The sequence below is a fragment of the Pinus tabuliformis genome, chromosome 2_2 (genome assembly GCF_031772625.1).
Source record: "Pinus tabuliformis cultivar Carrire ecotype Pingquan chromosome 2_2, CPIR1, whole genome shotgun sequence".
In the NCBI taxonomy this organism is placed as follows: domain Eukaryota; kingdom Viridiplantae; phylum Streptophyta; class Pinopsida; order Pinales; family Pinaceae; genus Pinus; species Pinus tabuliformis.
In genome coordinates, this window is record NC_142300.1 from 276,522,851 (window position 1) to 276,538,640 (window position 15,790).

The window sequence follows — 15,790 nt, forward strand, 5'->3', positions numbered from 1 at the left end:
TTCGTTGTAATGCAATCTTGTAATGCAAATGCAACTCTAGTCTTTAATGATGCTAATCTTAGCCAAAATTCCCAAAAGAATGTTAATGTCAATAAGGAAATTGAGTGCTCAGTTTTTATGGAATGGAAAGAGTAAAAAAAGAGGTTTGTCTCTAGTGAAGTGGCAAAGATTGGAAATTCCAAAAAAAATTGGAGGTTGAGGCTTGATAAATATGGAGCTATTTTCTTTAGCCCTTGTTGCAAAAGGTGGATGTCAAATGTTTTTTTTAAAACAGCATGTGGAGCTCAATCATGAGGTTAAAATACCTAAGGGATAAATCAGTGGAGGTATGGTTAAGACAATAGTCAAAATTGACTAGGGGCAGATGTGATGCAGGTAAATTCTAAGTGCGGATACAAACAATTCCTCTAACTCGAGACCGTGGGTCTAGTCACAAATAGACAATCTATTGCAGATTTCCTTAGGCTAGAATCAATGAAGAGGGCCTACCTCTTAGAACACTATTCCACTTGGTGATGATCCTGCTTCTTTGTTCCAGCTATCTTTCGTTTCCTTCCTTCGCACACCTGAAACAAGAAAACAACAGAAAACAACAAACGTAATAGCATACAATATTGTATTCATCCTACTTAACAAGTCAAGGAACATTAAGCCATAAATATGTAAAATGACACTTCATGTATGAAATTGATCGATAGTTTCATTTATATAAATCAAAAATAGATTACAACAGGTGCCTTGATGTTGCTGATATCCTCTAACGTATCCAAGTTCCCACACTTCTGCTAGCACTTCATGGACAACCCCAGCAATAGAGATTTTAAGGCCTCTTTCCCTCTAGTCTCAAATCACACCCAAGCAAACTATTCTCCCTCAAACATACACTAGAAAACTTCAGACTATAGATGTTTTGTTTATTATTCTAACTCCCAACTAAAACTAGCTTTTGCTTGGGAAAAAGAGGGGTTTTTATATCTTGGATGGATGGGAGATGGTTCCTCTTCTCATTGGAGAAGGCCTTATCTCTTGGATTAGTTCCATCCTAATAAGAGAAAGGAGCCCAAACTGACCTCCTCAACTCCATCCAGCCTAACCATTTACCAGACTTCTATTACAAAGCTTCTAGAGTTGGAAGCTTCGGCTCCATATTTAAAAAAAATTCCAAAAGAGGATCGGCGCGACTGAGAAAGGGCTCAGTCAATCCTATCGGTGCTAGGGATAGTTTTAACACGTGCATATTAGCGTGAGGAGGACATGGGTCATTAGCGTTGGTCTTGTAAACTAGGATAAACAAAATATTTTTGGGAAATGGTGCAAAAGGGAACTGTTCTGCTCATGAAGAGGGACACAATGGGAGTTTCTTCATGATAGGAAATCATGTTGGGTACACTGTAAAGGTCCTCCGTGATTGTGGATGGGGAGTATAGGGACAACGACAAAATGTTCTTTAGCAACGAGTCAATGATTTGGATCAATGTGGTCTAAGGCATATATATTATGGAGAAAAAAATCATGTGGGAAATTGGTAATGGCAGGAATGTATTAATTGGATAAGATCTATGGATTGGGTGTGACGTTAGGCACATATAGTATGAAAATATGGTAGAATTTCTAAATTTTCATGGTGTTTATGTTGACATTATGGTAATGTGTTGTCCTTGATGGCAAACTACTTGATAAAGATGCCAACATTGTGATATCGTGTAGACTGGTATAGATGTTACAAGTGATATGGACAAAGGAATGTCAGTTCAGAGATAAATGGATGGTAAAGGTAAAGTTTGAGAAATATTCGGAAACAGGTGGATGGTAAATGTAAAGTTTGAGAAAGTATACGCGGGTCCTGAGAAGAAAGGTCGCATACATACGTAGGTATGGTAAATAAAATTAGCGTACAGAATATACACCATGGTAATTTGAATACCAGGGGTCTTTACCATGGTATTGGCCCACAATAATGAGTGTGACAATGATTATTTGATCCCGTAAAGGAATACTAACGACATTACCAAAGGATTGGCCTAAGGTGTTGGCTAAGGCTAAATGTATATAAGAAAAGGGAGATAAAAGTGTTAAGTGTGCAAGTGATGGATTGTTTATGAATGATTTGATCTGAAACAGGTGTGCACCAAGGAGCAAGGAGAAGACTCTAATCTGAAAGATTTGAAGTATGGTGACATATTTGATTGTTTGATGTACTTATTGAAAATGTCTAACAATGATATATATGTGATTGTAATGATGTTGTGATCTGAATGAAGCAATCTAAAGTATGTAATTATGAAAGTAAGAGTTTCGGAGTGTGAATATTATGTTTACAATGAATATTTTTCAGATATGTACATAGGTTTGTCTCAGGCTAGTTGCACACATATGCAGATCTACTTCTGGGTAGTTACATATAAATTATGCGAAGTGATTTTAGTTTATGCTAATATGTACGTGGGTGTTGTGAATGGTAAGTGCTTACACACACAAATACGCTTTGTGAAAGTTGTGTACATATACTAGGGTTTTGCAATATGGCTTGTTGATGACATTTGATCAATTCGGTTCTATTTGTTGTTGTCTATCGATGATGTCTCTATCATGATAATCTATGTTTAACAATGTTGATTGGGTTGAATAAGACTTGGTATATTGATCAGTGATGGTGTTATATTATGATTGGGTTTTCAGTAAGTTAGTATTGATGTATCTGTTGTGATTTAGTATTCATTGATTGAACTAGTGATTCAGTTTGACAAAAATCTAAGTAGTCAGTGATTTGATATTTGTACGCAAATCTTCTATAGAGGAAGCACGTACATATGCGGGTGTGGTACAAAGAAATAGTGTATAGTCTTTGAAATATATTTGATTAGGGTTTGTAGGGACAACAATTGGTTTCTGTGATCCTTAATAGGGTATGGCTTGTTATATTGATGAATGGTTGTGCATCGGTATGATCTGATGGTTTATATTTGTTATGGATTGGTTTGATATTGTTTCAATGGTTGATTGAGATTCAATGTTTGATTGATGGTAATATAATGATTAAGTTGGTTCAGTATTTTGTTCCATAGTTTTTACTTGGTTTGGGCTTAATGATGGAAATCCCTCTAATATGAAAATATGGTGAAAGGTGGCCTACAGGTTTTATGGTTTAAGTCAGGTGGGTCCACTATGAAATATTAAGAAACATGATCCTTAAGAGGTGATGAGGGTTGGAGCCTTCAGTGAGGGAGTAAGAGCTTCCTTCCAGTGGTAGCTGGTAAATTTGTGCAGGGAGTAGGTGCTCCCTTCCGGTAGGACCTAGTAAACGAGATCAGGGGTTTGAAGCTTCCTTCCAGTGAGTTCTGGAGTATGAGAGAAGGTTGTAACCTTCTACAGGTGGGTTCCTTCATACTAGTATGATTCTACGCCAGTACAAGATTGTAAGATGTTTTCCTTTATAATACAAGAAGAAGATAGAGACGACGACAACAATGGTTTTCTCCCACATTGGGTTTCCACCTAAAATCCCTTTGTTCATGTGTTTTAATATGTTTCTTGTGTGGTGATGATCTATCTATTATTTACTGCTCATGGTTTTTTCTTAAGAAACAAATAATGAAGTAATGATACATTGGTTAAAGATGAGCAGATGATGAAATATATGAGAATTTAGTTAACTGGATATATGTTGTTTGTGTTCATCACATTTGCGTATATACACTAGTTTCCTAAATGACAATAGTGTACATGAATCGGAATAAGGAATTGAAAATTTGAAGTGATTTTAAAATACTAATTCATTCCCCCCACCCCCCCCCCCCCCCCCCCACCCAAGTATTTTTCCCAACAATTTATTATATTGCAGATGTGGCTAGAGATGATCCCATGGATGTTGGTAAGATCAAGCTTGGGATTCTGCTCAAGATTTACAAATTCTGCCATTTTTTATGTGAATGAAATCTTTTATTGATGAATTTGAGGAAAGAGGGTATTTTTTTAAATAGGGATGAAGAGGATATTTTTTCTCGGTCTAGAAACAAGAAATGTGGGGTTACTCCTGTGAAGTAGGGTTACAATGCTTTAATTTTGAAAAAAATGAGCTATGAATCAAAATGGTGGTTTAATTTAGTTTGGAAGTGTCAAGTACCCTTGAAATGTCATCTTTTTTTATGGCTTCTCCTTGAAAAGAAAATTCTCACATGGGATTTTTTAGTAAAAAAAGGATGGGAAGGTCCTGGATTTTGTGTTTTATGTCATCAAAATAGTGAATCTATTGATCATTTATTTGTTTTTTCCCTTCTATGAAGACAATTTAGAAAGAGGTTTTGTTAGTCCTAAAAATAAAAAGTTGGTGGTATGATAATTATGTTGAAGAAAGTTCATGGCTTTGGGTTCAAAGATTTAGTTTGTCTTCTTTTAAATTTCTCTTGATGTTTGTGATGTAGGGAATTTGGTTAGGGAGAAACAAATTTCTCTTTCATAATGATATATTGTATGCTTAATGATAATTGCACATAACTTTAGAGTTTCTTTTCTGGAACAGGTCAAACCCTTGAAACTAAAAAAATATAAGAATTATAAAGAAGTTGGTGCTATCTTCAAGAAATGTATGGGGTTTCTTTGATGGTGTCTGTCAAAGGTTGAATTGTGGGGCTAGTATTGTCATTATAATCCCTTAGAATGTGGTTCTAAAATGTAAGTTAGACATTGGAAATGGTACGAACTTTGTTGTCGAGTTGATTGCTATGTGATGTGCTTTGTGGTTAGCTTTGTGGAAGTAGGTGAATATTTTTAAATTGATTTGTGATTCCAAAATAAGAGTGGATTGGCTCAATGGAAAGGTGGATCTTAGAATCCTTCAATTGGTATCATGGAAAAGGAAGATCCGGAAATTACAACAACAGTTTGATGATATTTAATTCCTTCACTATTATAGGGAGCATAATGTTTTAGAAGATCTATTCTCAAAGGAAGCTTTACTTTTGGGTGTTGGAATTTATACCTTCACAAAATTCCATAATGGTGTTTTATCATCAGTCTCTTCCTTCAATCTCTTTAATATTTCTCTTTTGGTGACAATTAGTCTTATTCTTTATGCATTATTGAAGCATATTATTGATGCCAAGATAAAATCTATATTAAGAAATCAAGTAATATTTTATGCAACGAAGAGATTATATTTTTTTTATTTATATTCTAGAAATGTCAAAAGTATGTTTTTTTGTTTTTCAAAAATGTGTGTGTGTGTGTGTGTGTGTTTTACATGTCCCATAGATCCGAGTGACCAAGTGGCATGGGATGGAATTAAACATTTGCATGTTTTCCAAAGACAAGGAAATTAAGATGGGAGAATGGTAGTGCTTCAAGCCATCCATCTTTGTAGATCTGAGGTAGTACATGGACTATGGTGGCACAATGAAAAGAACTTGGAATTTACGGTCAGCTCGGGGACTGTACATTTGTTTAACAAGGTGGAGGTTTAATCATTTTCTCATCTACACTAGGGAGGTTGGTGGGAATATTGGAGGAACTAGTTGTAGAATGTTGAGTGATATGAGTTATCAAATACCCGCAACAATGGTGGGAGAGCATAGTTGTCCCAAGAGAAGGGGGAAAGGAAGAAATCGGTTGCCTCTTCCTCCTTGGCAGGGCCATGAAGCAAAGCGCTTCGATGAGGATCTCCCAAGATTTTATTGATTCTTGGTCATGGACATGGAGGCTCGGGAGTTGGGAAATATTGGAGACATCTTGTGGGCATTACGAAATATATTGGGCCACCACCTTCAGGACTAGGATGAAGCAGCAACGGTGGTTGAAGGTGGGGTCATGGACCTCAACTTCCACTTGGTTCATGCCCAAGAAGCGTCGAGATTTAACTTTGGAGATTTGGGTTTATAAGTCCCACCCCCTCCTTTGCATCCATAATCATTCCACACTATTGATAACTCTGCCTCTCAGAACCCTCCAGATTTTATATCACAAGGAACCAAACCCCACGGTCCTAGGAATCCAAATCCATCGAGTAAGGGGATTTTATCTATTGAATTTCCTTGACAATTAAAAAGTGCTATGAAGAAAACACCAGGGGAGCCAAGGCCATCAAGGAACAAGGGAGAAGACCAATGACCGATGGCTAAGGCACAACAACCAATATGCAGTCAGAGGTGCACCCTCAGTAGGATGATGACACTTACTATGGCTCAATGTTGGTGGATTGGGAGAGTCCTCCCTAGCCAAAGGAAGGCAAGGAGAACCCCCACAAGTAGCTCTCGGCACAACACATAACACAAATGAGAATTGGGAAAGGATGCCTTTGTTGTTTTTATTCTTCTGTTGTTCCTTTGTTTTTTGATAACGCAAATTCTTTTCAAAACATTATGGGATGCCATATGGTTTCCCTCACATGGCCAGATCATTCTAGCTAGTCTTTTTTGTTTTTTCTCAAACTAGACATTGTCTAGAAAAGACTTTCTATGGTTGTAAATTATGTAAATTTTCTGTAAGGCAATGAATTCTAACTTACAAAAAAAAATTAAAAAAAATTACATGTCAACTACATATAAATTATTCAAGGAATTACAAATCTCCCTCATAGCTTGAATTTTATATTAAGAAATAAATCACAAATATATCTTATACTAGAAAGTGAAAATATAAGATTTTTTTACTTTCAATTACTTTATCTATTTTTATATAAAGTTGATATACTCTAAAAATATACCACATCTCAATTGAGTACAAAATTAATTATACATATTCTTCATATTGGACAATAATATCTATATTATTCTAGATGCCATGTGTCAACCCCATACTTAGTAATGAAGGACTTACACATTGCCCACATATTAAAAACTAGAAATCAATTATAAACAAAATTAGAATTTTTTACCTCCAACTATTCATTTTCTATCTATATAAAGTTGATGTAAAATTAAAATGGAGATTGAAATATTTTATATATGACCTACATTGAAATATATTTTTGTTATCAATCTTTTTTAATTTATTAATGTAAACCTTATTTTATTATTTTTAAATATAATGTTATGGAACAACATCTCCCATTATAAAATGTTCCTATACACAAATATTTTACAATAAAAAATATTATATTATATTGATAAAAAATAAAAATTTAATAATGATAAAATTAATTACAATTTAAAAAACAAAATCATAAATTTAATTTTAATTTTTTATTTAATTATTTCAAACTTAATATATTTAATAAATTTAAAAATTAAAATTAAACTTAATTTAAAATTAAAATTATTCAAGTAAAGTTGAGTACTTTGATAGAGAAACAATATCTTTTTTTACATATTGTTCTCATTCCCTTTATTTTCCTCTTATCACTTTTTGACATGATATGGGTATTCACATTCTTAAGGATATTACTATCTCATCTACTACATCTTCTACATCTTCATATTCTTCTTGTTGGAAAGGTGTTAGGATGCTTGGATTGTCGAGTCATTTATCACTAGAATGGACAAACTATATTTTAAATTTGAAGCTTGTAAGGATAATCTTGTCTCCTAAGGAGGACAAATTATAATGGAATTGTGGTTTTGATAAAAGATGGTTCAAATTAAGTGAGGCATATTCCATCATTTCACAGGTTGAGGCGTTGAATCTGCAATTCATATGGCTCAACAAATCATGGAGGTGGCAAGCGCTCCATAAACTCAAATGCTTCATTTGGTTGGTGGCTCAAAACTGTATTTTAACATGGGAAACCCTTATCAAGACGAGCTTTCAGGACCCGGATCAATGCGGTCTTTTCTAGGCAGAAGGAGAAGAAATTAACCACCTATTCCTACATTAAATTTTCTGGAGATCAGTTTGGACTGGTGTGTTGAACCTGCTTGTTTTCAAAGCTGATCTAGATAGATCAAACATAGGTATATGCCTTACACAATGGATTGTGGACTACAAGCAACTCAAATCACTACCCTTATTTTTCTTATGGGGTATTTGGAGGGCTAGGAATTCTCTCATCTTTGATCAAGTTCGATTGGATATCCTCAAGACCAGCACAATGATTACATCTTGTTACAAGGAATTTATAACAATGGCCTACATGGCCCCTAAGCCCATCTGATGTCTTAAGGACCTGTAGGTTTACTTTCTAGTGGCTTTTTTTATTGAGGCAATCCTTTTGGTTCTTGTGGAAGTGTTATGGTGATTCATCTGGATCCTACACAATATTTCTGATTGCATTGGTATAGTGGTAAAGGATCGAACAATAGGGCAGAACTTTTTGCATTATGGGACGTCCTATTTTGCACGAAATGGCTGAGACTTGAGGAAATAATAGTCCATGGAAACTCCAAGACTATTATTGAATGGGAAATTGATAGATTCAAATTAGAGAATCCCATTATATCCAATTGGGAACGCAGGATCGGGGTGTTGATTATGGACTTCAGGAGGATTTCCATATTACACGTCTATAAATAATAAAATTGTGAGGCTAATTGTTTGTCTATGGAGGGATGTAGTGTGGTTCCAGGATCGATTAGCTACCAATAATTTGGAAATGAAAACTTGCTAAGGTCTGGCCATATCATGATATGATGGGGAAAGTTATATTTCGTTGCTAATTGCAACATACATGTTTTTTTTCATAATTTCGTAAGTACGTATTTAGTGTTTAATATTTTTCTTTTTTGGACTGTTATAGACCCAATTGTTGAGTAGGACACAAAGAAGCAAGTATGGAAACAAACCTTCAGAAAATGCCTTCAGATATATTTTTGTATCTAAAGATTTTTTATGTAAATGGACAAAATCATGCATATGTACTTTCTTTATCTATAGTTAAAGTGTTTTTTTCTTTTAGGATAAAAAACCAATATATTTTTTTATCAATTAATACTTTATATTGCTCAAAAAAACATTTTACATATACATCAAATTTGATCATAGAGGGTAAAAAACATTGTGTCATAATTCCATTGATGCCTAGGAACACAAGAGACTCCCATGATTAGATTACATATGGATAAAGGCCAAAAATGGCCTACCTATCTATTGAAACATTCTAGTCACAAATACAAACAATATTTCCCATAGAGGGTCATCATCTAAACCTAACAAATGAACAACATCCACCCAGAAAATCATATGAAATTTGGCAATTACATCGCACTTGGAGAAGCGATATACACTTGGATACTGAAAAGTCGTGTCTGTCCCTAAAACAACATCAAAGATAGCTAACGGACATGATGAGAACCCCAGTGAAGTAGGCCCAAAACCACCATAGCCTTCCATAAAACACATAAATGTCATGTCTATTCATTATCAAATAACAAAATTTATAAAGGAAATAACTAGATTCCAAATAAAATGTGCCAAAGCCATTACATAGAACACATAGCCACGACCAACCTATGTCTAACAAATAGTTGATAGATGAAAAATATCTAAAAAGTAGTGTACATCAAGAAAAAGTTGGAATACATACAATTGGATTTCTATATTAGAGAGGCCATAAGTTGGATTCTTTAAATGGTCTCTCAAGGAATGAGGAACTTGGATTTCAAAAAAGACCATTATGATAAATCTGAGTTTAGGTTGTTGGGCATAAAACTAGTAGCCCCTTTTAGGGATTTCAAATGAAAACGAAGTCTCAAAGCCATGAGTTTATGGGTATTAAAACCTGTTCTTCATTGGATAAAGGCCCCCTTTAAGATTTAAAACATCACTTTATTGGGTAAAGGGCTCCTTCAACATATAAAACATCACTTTAATGGTTTTTAAGATTATATCATAGTAGTTATTGATTTGTTTGAAAGTGTTGTTTTTTTTTAAAGCTATGTTAAATTGCTAATTTAAGGGATTAATTTAGGCGAGATTTAAGATTAATTCATCGATTGTCAATATATCATTAAGAGTGTATCTAACAATTCACAAGTCGAATATACTAAAAAATTGTGACCTATGAATATTTGAGACTTCATATGGTGGAAAATCCTATTCCTTGAGTTTTATCAAAATGGAATAAACATGTCCCACTGAATTGAACTTGAGTAATGGGAGAAAAAACCATACTCTCAACCACTCTAATTAAAATCCTAGAACCAAAATATTCAATTTCATCATATAAAAAGAAAATAAATTTAGAGCATAAACAAATTATCAAACTAATTTTTAATAACAACATTGAGTTGTTGCACGTGAAGGAGCAGTCAAAGGAAAATCTCCCCCATAGTTAATATTTCATGAAATTATGTAAATATTTGTGCTCCTTTATTTTTGTGGATGATAATAGACTCTTCTTATATAAATAATGATGATGCTTGAAAATGTAGGAGGAAAAATTTATTATGTTGCACAAAGAAATTTTATAAACCTTTTTTTTTAATCACGGAGATCACAACCCTTTGATATAATGATACTTGAGTGTATAGGTGGAAAAATATAATGATATGGTAGGAATTTGTTTTCTTAGCTTTAATTGGATAAATATTTAGGCTTAGAGACTTTTCACTCATTGTTATAGAGTTTGTTACTTGAAAATTGATAATATGTGAGGACTATGAATAGGATATTACAACATTGGTATGTACGAGTTTTTTGACTATGCAAGGTTTATTTTTGAAAATAGTGTTAATGCAATCAATATATGTTAAAATGTAATTTTTTTCTTCATTTTAATATATAATTTTTTTTTGGAATGATTGTTATTGTTATTTGGGGAGGCTGGAGCGGGGGTTCATCTTTGGCCCTGATGAAAAATTGGTATCTCAATTAGCATGGGGTCTTGGAACAATAACAAACAATGATGTAGAATTTCTTGCTCTTTGGAAAGGTTTGGAGACTGTCAAGGATCTCAAAATTGCTAAATTTATTGTGTTTAGGATCTCTTTGTTGGTCATATGCTAGTTCACCAAAGCTAAGATGACAATCAATTCTGATTCTCCACCCCTCTGTGAAGGGATTCTCGCCTTAATTTAAATGTTTAATGAGGTGCATTTTTATCATGTCTACAAGTAGCTAAATCCAATAACTGATGAGCTCAACAAATAATGCTCATATATGAACCAAGGTGATGTTGAAGTTAACATATTTTGAGTTTCTCTCATATTCCCTAATCATGGAAGGGTTCTCAAACTTATCTCAATAATATTGGGACATAGCTTCAAGCCCCCCACCTTGGACATATATTACAATGTGCATTGTGAGGAGACCTATTTGAATTATTTGGCAAGTCCCCGAGATCAGGCTCTTATCGTTCAATGGCTGAATCTTTCTTTCTGGCCTCGTTTTATCATGACCATCCCTAGGTGGCACACATCAGTGAAAAGTTGGCATCCTCTCCAGAATTCTTTACTCTCAAGAGATTACATGTATTTATTATGTTTTAAGTTCTTTTTAATGCACTTTCTCTCGACTGTTGTGACTACAACACTTTGTGAGAGCATGAAGTTATTTTTGTCATCCTATTGTAATCATTCCTCATTGTCTTTCTACTTAAGTGATTTTTATATGGAGATTTGACATTCTTTGTTGTTGGTTGGCTCGTACTGGCGACTCATCTCTTCCTATTTATCAAACCCCCCGAAGACTATGTTATTATTGTGGTTTTTATATGTGTTTGGTAATTAGGTTCTTGATTTGCCTCAAGTCATGGATAAGGTAGATAGAAACTCTTAAGTGCCAATCTCTAGAGTTCAGAGCTCTCCTCATAGGAGGGAGAAAATTTTCTTTCCTCTGGACAAAATTTATCCTTTTGAAATACTCGATAGAATGTTGGACTCCTCCCAAGGCCTGATATCCACCATTCAAAAGTTGGAAGATATGGTGGAATGTCAAAGAAGTTCCTTCCATATTTTCTTGGAAGATAAATTCTTGGTGCACCATGCCAAAATGGAACTATCTCTCAACAAAATTAAGGATGAAATTCATCAACTCAACTCTTGTGTTGCAGTGCTGAAAGTTTCCTCCTCCTCTGGAAACAAAACCTTCCCTGATGACACTAGTCCTATGGCTCCTTCTGCGCGCAAGAGGCTTCATTGTCCAAGAGGTTTGGATAACAATGGTGCAAGAATCTAATGTTGTCATAACATCATCTGGAAGTCTTTTTTGGTTTTATATCTCAGCCTTGTCCATCAATTTTGATTTTAATGTATTTTTGCAAATCTATGTTTTTGTTGTGGTCTTATTGTAGGATTTATAATTTTCATCTTTTCTGTTATAGTTGGTCATGTAATCTAGGAGACAATATACTTTTTGTTTACTTTTTTGAGGTTGTTTTGATAGTCTCAGACAAGAGATGTAAGGGATCAGTGCCCTCTCCCTGTTTTTTATTAATATAAACTCTATTACCCATTCTATTGAAGAAAAAAATTATTGTTATTATTAATGGTTATAGTTTATTATTAATTTAATATAATAATTTAGTTAATTAAATAATTTATTATTATTATTATTAAATTATTAAATTATTTTTATATTGGTATTTGGTAGGGAAGAATAATTCACAAGGAAGAAGAAAGAAAGCATATAACGAGGGTTTTAAATCAAAGAAATGGCAAAGGACAATGTTGATTAGTATAAGGATCCCTACAAAGGTAGATCCATCATCACCAAGAAATTTGGGTGGATAAGACTTTAGGGGAAGAAAAAGGGAATGGAGCACAAGGAGTTTTAAGGAAATACTATGGAAAATGTACAAAGAGTACCCATGTCCAAAATAATGCACACATGAATGAATATACACATGGTAGGAGAGGAGATGACAAGTCTAATAGATCACCTAAATTAGCACCAAAAACATATTTTGGAGAGTATAATGAAATTCCACAATCACTAAAAACCTTAAATCATATATATGTAGATTTATTCCCCCTCTACATCATTTGGACATCAATAGTAAAGTAAGGCCAAAGAAAGAACCCAATGCCAATAGACTTATTATTCTTAAAACCCCATTACTAGAGTGGTAGAGAGAATTCAAACCCTAAATTTGATCTAGACTATGGTAAGAATTCAAAGGTATTGGTGTTGGTGGTAGTGAGAATAAATATCTAGAAACTACATGATCTAGAGGTGTCATAAAGCATCAAGAGGCAATGACCACCCTAAGGTTAATCCCGGTCATAAAGAACATAAATGTGTAAAGTGGTGGAAGAATAAGGTGAGACTGATTCTAGGTGAAGATATAAAAATGAATCAAGTGGTGTAATTAGTAATCCAAACCCTACCAAGTCTTTTGTTTGGTAGGAAAATATCTAAAACATCTTTAAGAGAATGGTTAGACACTAAATGGAGACCATTGTTAGGTTATAGGTCATAATGTTTCCTTCTAATAAGGTTTTGTCTTCATTTTATTTTAAATCCAAAGAAAATGCTATTAAAATTTTGGATTTGAGGCAATTGTGGGGTTTTAAGCCATTAAAATTAAAAATATAGAAATCCATAACATATATTGTATAGGCCAAGTTGCAAGATCTTCCTTTATATTTATGGTCACTAGAAATTTTTAGATCCATTACGAACAATTTATAGTGATTTCTAGAGGTGGATGAAAGTTATTAAATGATGAAATCAAGAAATATAGCTCATATGTTAATTGAGGTAGACACGAAAGAAGGATTAGTGAAGGACATTGAGATAAAGGTGGGAAATGAATTGTATACACGAACTTTGGACTACTTAGGAATTCCCTTCTATTACTTGGGATTCCATACCTATGGCCACTTGGCAAATGAAAATATGCTCAAATTCACTAAGAAAGTATGGATAAGAAATATTCTGAGTAATTTAAATATTGTGGGGGAATTATTAGTCTCTAAGCCAAAATATGTGGTTTGGTGGGGCGGGGGGAGTTAGAAAAGGTGAATCCTATAATATGTTAAAATTATGAGGATTATGTAGCAAGGAAGAAACCATAAGGAGAAAAGGAGGTATTACAAATAATGAATATCTCAAGGCATAAAAGGATCTAGGTCCAAGCAAGGTCAAACTAGATGAGGGGAAAATGAGGATGCGTCATTTAAAGCAGAGGCCATAAAATCTCTAGGTAAGTTAGTTTACTCTCTTGCAAGCTCTATAAATTATGTTATGTAATAACAAACTCTAATTAATGCCAAATGGTTGAAATTGGGTGTTTATGTGAATAATCCATCAAAGGAATGTGGGAAAGGGATGAGAGAGAAACAAAATTCATGCCAATCTTTACATGTTTTGGAAAATATTGGGGGGGAGGGGGGGGGGGTGGGGGGGGTGTGTGGGTGGGGGACGAGGGATGTAGGGGTGATTTATGTGGCTAAGAGGATATATAGGGCCATGGAAAATAAGGAAAACTCTAGGGTATTGATCCCCAATCATGTTACTTCCAAAGAAGCTCCTACACTATCAAAACATCACAGTTACCCCTTGAGATTTAGGCAAACTACTATGGAATTGAAGGATGGTTGGTGTGGATGGGTATTTGGAGGGATCCAATCATGAAAGAGAATATGCTTAGTTGATAACAAATCTCAGTGAAAATTTCAACAAGATAAGAAACAAACCTTAAAAAGGGTCATTGGAGCATGGCATGCCCTAGTAAAGGGTTCTACATGATTATTATGTTTTTCTATATAAGGGGGATAAACAACACCTAAAAAAGCCTTGCCCTGGGCAGGTTAGTTGAAATCAATCTCTTGACATTATAATTATTCAATAATTTAGGAGAAGGGTTAAAAATTGTAGGAGATTCACCTACAATATTGAAGGATTTGGATTTCTTATCAGTAGATTCTAGGGGAATATCTAAAGTTTTAGTAATTAGTTGGGGGGCGGGGTGCAGGGGGGGAGAGGGGGGGTCTTTGAGATTAATTAACTCTCTGTCATTCGACTCAATGATAGGAAATGAGCTCTTATCTATGGAGATGTTAGAAGCAGTCTATATAACCAACTTATATGGACCTTATAAGTAAAAAGTAGCATATTAAAAGAAGTTGTCACATAATGAATTTATGAAAAGTGACAAAATAATAATGGGAGAGGGTTTAAATTTCACTATTAAAAGAATATATATATGGGGAAGTGTATATCCTTTGGTAGATGTTTTCTTAAACAACATAGAGGATCCAATTTTTATCGCACATGGCCAAACTCAAATATAGGCAAATGTCATGTCAATTCTACCTCTATACACATTGTTGTTTTTGTTGTTTTTATTATTGTTGTTTCTTTGTAAATAAATTTGTTTGCCAATTTTTTATTTTCTTTTATTTTTTTAACTTCGTTTGTCAATTTTCTAATACCATAACTAATTAGGCCCAACAATGTTCTAATACTGATCTATAACTTTCCAATTGCTCTAGCAACAATTCTACTCTAATATGCCTTTCATATGCTACACTTATATAGTCCTGGAAACATGTAATTCAATGCATAATAACCTATACATAATAATAATAGTAATAATATGCACAGCATAATAGACAATTTTCACATATAAAAAGATATTATACATAGCATGAAATCTGTTATGAAACCAGCTCAAGAAAAGATAGAAAAGATAGATCAACGCCTTAGAATTCAGCCTCTTCGAGGGGGCAACCTCCTTTACATTACATAAATGAACAATTCTTGGATGATTCAAATGACAAAACCTCCTTTCTATATATAGGAGTCTAAGGAGTCACAATATAATCCAGCCGACCTAACAATAATAATATAAAGCCACAAAAATAATAATAGAGGGATTCTATGGGGCACAGAAATAACAATATGGGGGTAATAGGGGCACAACAATATAAATAAGGGGTATAACTATAATAGTAATGGGGTAATCACTAGTATTATAGGG